Below are 5264 nucleotides of genomic sequence, written 5' to 3'. Positions count from 1 at the left end.
CATAGGGAAGGGCAAGTGATGAAAGAGGCCCAAGAAATGAACCAGGCTTTTTCGTTGTATCTAAATAATACACTTTGAATTGAAACAATTACATTTTCCTTGAGTCCCACTTATCTACCCAGACTATTAAAGAAACAGAATAACTTCTGAATTTTGAGGAATCTGATATGTTCCTCTCAGCATTCCTTTCCCTAGGACTGCACACACACAAACACACACACACACACACGCCTCACAATTGCTTAAGTTCAGTGTAGTCAATAGTAATCTTTTTTACTTTAATAATATGGTAATTCAAAAACTCATGCATTTGTAAAAAACATGAAAACCAAAATAAGCTGAACATACATATGTAAATTAATATATTTTCAGAGTCCTCATGTGTGAAAAAATTAATTACAAAGAAAATATGCAAGTTACACTTTTTGTTTAAAATATAAAATTTATGGGGCACCTGGGTGGCTCAGTTGGTTAAGTGTCTGACTTTGGCTCAGGTCATGATCTCAAGGTCCTGGGATGGAGCCCTGCGTTGGGCCCTCTGATCAGCATGAAATCTGCTTCTTCCGCTGCCCCTCTGCCCCCTCCCTGTCTCATGCTCTTTCTCAAATAAATAAAATCTTAAAAAATAAAATAAAATAAAACGTATGACAAAAATAAGTCCTCCAAGTAAGAAACATTTGTGGCTAAAATGAAAACAAAAATAAACAAATTATAAAAACGTATGACATAACAGGCAAAACTTAGGATTTTAATCAGATATATCAAGCTTGACACAACTTGGCCAAATGTTTGCTGAGTATTCATTGAACAAGACAGCGCTTCTTATTTTTCTCTGCCATACAAAAAATAATAGTAAAAATTACAGAATATATTAGGTTGAACCACATGATATTAATAATATATGGCCAGTTTTGATCTACAATGAAAGCCATTTCTTATCACTCAAAAAAAAAAAAACTTAGGAAAAATGAAAATGTAAGTTTTCTCCCCTATTTGAATATTATCTTTATTAATATTTCCCTGTGTATATTACCTCTTTGTTTTGTATTAAAATCAGTGATTATCTGATTTCAGGGATAATACCCCAAAGTGAGAGAAATTTACTTTCTTATGGTTGACAAAAGTGAAGGTAAGTCAGGTAAATGTTTCCCACATTTCAAGTTCTTTTTTGATTTTTCCTGTTAGAATCCCTTCACAACTATCTTCAAAAAAATTTCCCAATTTTATTCTGAGAAATGCCAGTTCTTTGGTATCACACAATTCTTTGGTATCATAAAATATTCCCTGAAAAACATCTTTGCTGGCAAACTGTTTGGGGAAATAAGGTTAAATAAATGTAAATAGATTTTTTTTTTTTTAAGTCAGGACTTCTCTGGAACTTTAATGTGCTGTATCTGCATTATGAACCTCCAAGAGAGGAAGAGCATATAAAATTTTTTCCAAGGGTGTGTGGGTGGCTCAGTCAGTTAAGCATCTGACTTCAGCTCAGGTCATGATCTCAGGGTTCTGGGATGGAGCCTTTATGGGGCTCCCTGCTCAGCAGAGAGTCTGCTCATCTCCCTCTGTCCCTCCCACTTCTCATCTGAGGACACGCTCTCTCTTGTTCTCTCCTTCTCTCAAATAAATAAATAAAATATTTTAAAAAATAAAAGTGTTAATTTTTTTTTTCTAAACTTACTTGACCTGGCACACTGTGTTTCTTGAATTAACTTTTAAGATCATAAGAAATGTTCTTTGGAACACAGAATGTCAATGGATGTAGCAATTGTCCTTGAACACCCAAATTCACTTTTAAAAGATCTTGAATCTGTCAGGTCGGGTCAAAAACCCAGATCCTTATGCTGGTAGGACAATATTTAGGGAAACAAGGAATTTTGCACCACCTCTGACATCATAGTTCCAGAACCCCTTAGCTATCTTTTTCATGTTTATTAAATTCTTCCCTTTATTTTTAAAAAGGTTTTATTTATTTATTTGACAGAGAGAAAGAGAGAGAGCATTAGCAGGGGGAGCAGCAGGCAGAGAGAGATGGTTACCAGCTAAGCAAGAATCCTGATGTGGGGCCTGGGAGGACCCTGCAATCATGACCTGAACCTAAGGCAAACGCTTAACCCACTAAGCCACCCAGGTGCCCCAAAATTCTCCCCTTTAAAGAGAGAAATTTGTGGCCCAGGAGTCATGTGGATGGCCAGATAACTACTTTAACATTGCATTGCAGATATCCCATCTCCAGATAATAAAAAGTTGCATGTAGTTGGCTTTTGCATATTTCTGTCTTTATAATGATACAATTGAAATGCTTTGAAATAAATTTTAGTCCACATTCATTTGTGGTTTACAAAAGACACTTTGGGTTTGGAAGAGAGCATATTGGTAGTTCTTTATACTGAACAGTAGAGTTGGAAAAGTTGTAAAGCATCCTCCTCCATATGCTACCTCCTATAAAAAAATCTACTCCACAAAGCATGTGGACAGACCACACAGAATATATTAGAGCAAGATTTGTAATTAAACTTCAAATTTTGAGATCATTATATAAAGGCAAGCTTTAGTTGGTTCATCTTAGAGGCATAATAAGGAAAGGAGTTATATATTCACAAGTGATATAGAAACAGGTGAAAAAAAATCAGGAAACCTGAATTGAATAAATCTCACCCTGCTCCTGAAATATAATTATATAGTTCCAATTCAACTGAAGAGGGCTGAGTATTCATTGAACAAGACAGCACTTCTTATTTTTCTCTGCCATACAAAAAATAATAGTAAAAATTACAGAATATATTAGGTTGAACCACATGATATTAATAATATATGGCCAGTTTTAATCAGTGTTCACTACACTGTTCACTACATCGTTTGGAACATGTTGTGGTAGCTATTGATGAAATGGTCCAATTTGTTTTTTTCTTATAAGTATCAATCTGCGGTGTGCTGCCAAAGATATGATGCATGTGTGTGGATGGTGACACAAGTCAGTTTACCGGGGGAAGTCCTAGCCATGCCTTATCCAAGTCAAATGCATCTGGATTTGGAAGATGAATTATATGGTTACTCTAAGAAATATCCGTTGTGATCCCACATGAGTTTAATGTAGCTAAGAAGCATCCAGCATGACCCATTCCTGTGTTACTAGACCTTTGATTTTCATTTTTCCTCCTATGAAAAAGTAGGTGAGGATTTTTCCAACATTGTCACCTTTATTTTTATGCTTCATTAAGCAAAGCAGCAGAAAAATGAATTCAAGCTGCACAAATTTATTCAGACCCTACTACACATATGTTTTGTTGTTTTTGTTTTGCTTTGTTTTTACTTTATCTGCTTGTTAAGATCCCTGTAACAATGGTGGTAAAAAAAAAAAAAAACATTAATGACACAGATACCATCTGGTAAATGAGAATGAAATAAACTTATTTGGGTAGGATATGGTTTCCCTAATCACCAATCTTTTACAGACTCTGAGTCATAATTGATTACTTGGAGGCTTATGTTTATATTAAGCACTGACATGATTTCATCCTTCAAAGAGCAAGGGCTGAAATAGAAATACAGAGTGGTTGTTTCAAATAAAAGTGATTCCCCTCAGTTTAGGTGGATAAAACTGGAAAAATAATTTGACAGAGAAGAATGAAAAATCCGAATTGTGCTCTGAGAATAACAGATCTCATTGATTTTAAAATACTTAAAATACTCTGTGGAGTGTGATGAAGCTCTTAGGAAGATAAGAGTTTAAATATAGCCACACAAGCTTCTTTGGTCAATATTAGCTGAGATGCCAATAGTAACTAAACGTGCAAGATGTTATAATTATCCAGGAAAAGGAAGTTATAAAATAATATTCTTCTGAGTTCCTAAATACATTAAAAGAATGTCACCTTGAACTTACCAGCACTTTCAATTTATTCATGCACTTAGAACTGCAGTTTTATTGGTACATTTTATGGGCTCACCTATGAATTACAAGTAAGAATGCATTTTATATCAGGTATATAACATCTGGTTTGCTTTAGTGACGTAGATATTGCACTTGAAATGTACTGCATAGCAACTTAAAATTTTTATTTGGGCTTCGCAGATTCTAAGTGGCTTTTCTTTTAGCGTTTGTTCATGGTGTACGAATGACATGTCATGGTTTCCTGAAACTATCTTGATTTTAATGGAGAGAAGAACAAAAACAGGAATTAAGATTGGGAGTCAAAATAACACAGCATAATAACAAAAAATGTATTTAAAATTTCTAAGAAAATTTTAGTCAAAAGAAACATTTTTTAAAAAATATTTGAGCTATGTCAATCTTTAAAAAGGGAGTAGGGGTGCCTTGGTGGCTCGATCAGTTAAGCGGCTGCTTTCAGCTGGGGTCATGATCTCAGGATCCTGAGACAGAGCACCGAGTCGAGTCGGGCTCCACAGGGCTCAGCAGGGAGTCTGCTTGGGATTCTCTGTCTCTCTCCCTCTCCCTCTGCCCCTCCTCTCTCTCTCTCTCTCTCTAATAAACAAAATCTTAAAAAAAATATTTGGGCTATATCAACATTTACTGAAAACTTAAAAGTTTGTGATTTAAAAAACACAGATATTCGCAGTCACATCACACAACTCCAAATTCCTATAAAGAAGTTGTAGACTCTGGTTCTTGTTCTTCTGTTCTATTAGTTTAGCATCCAAATGACCAAAGTAACTTATTTTTTTAATATAATTTATTTCAGTTACACAGATATAGCCTTAATTTCTCTATGGGTTTTAGTGACTTTTTTTCAATGAAGCATTATGAACTTTTCAGAAAAGGTATTAGACATATTTATTATTTATCTAGCACTGTTGCCACAGGACTGGTCAGTTAGCAAAACATACCAAGTGTCCATAGGGGAAAGTTTCTTGTCAACACGAAAGCATTTCAGGTCAATGAAGTAGGCACATTCTCAATCTTTGGTTATTTTCCAATCTACTGGCCCTGGTGAGGTTATTGCGGATTGTTTTCTAAAGGTTGTGGGCTTGCTTTACATGGATGTGGGATGAATGAGAGGGTCCTGACCAACTAATAGAAGAACATAGCTTACCTTATAAAATAAAGCAAAACACCACAAAAAGCATATTCCTAACCAAAGAGTCAAAAATATAAGGCAGGGGCCATTAGGAAGAATGAATATTTTCGAGTACTTTGAGCTAGGACTCAAATAAATAGAACTTTTTGAGAAATGAAATGTTTTGTATGCTTGTTTTTGTTTGTTTTCTTGGTGATGGGCCTTATTTATTAGGATTAAGTGAAGCAC

The sequence above is a fragment of the Canis lupus genome, chromosome 2 (assembly GCF_011100685.1).
Source record: "Canis lupus familiaris isolate Mischka breed German Shepherd chromosome 2, alternate assembly UU_Cfam_GSD_1.0, whole genome shotgun sequence".
NCBI classification, from domain to species: domain Eukaryota; kingdom Metazoa; phylum Chordata; class Mammalia; order Carnivora; family Canidae; genus Canis; species Canis lupus.
The sequence above is the reverse complement of the archived record's forward strand: the minus strand, read 5'-3'. Positions refer to the sequence as shown.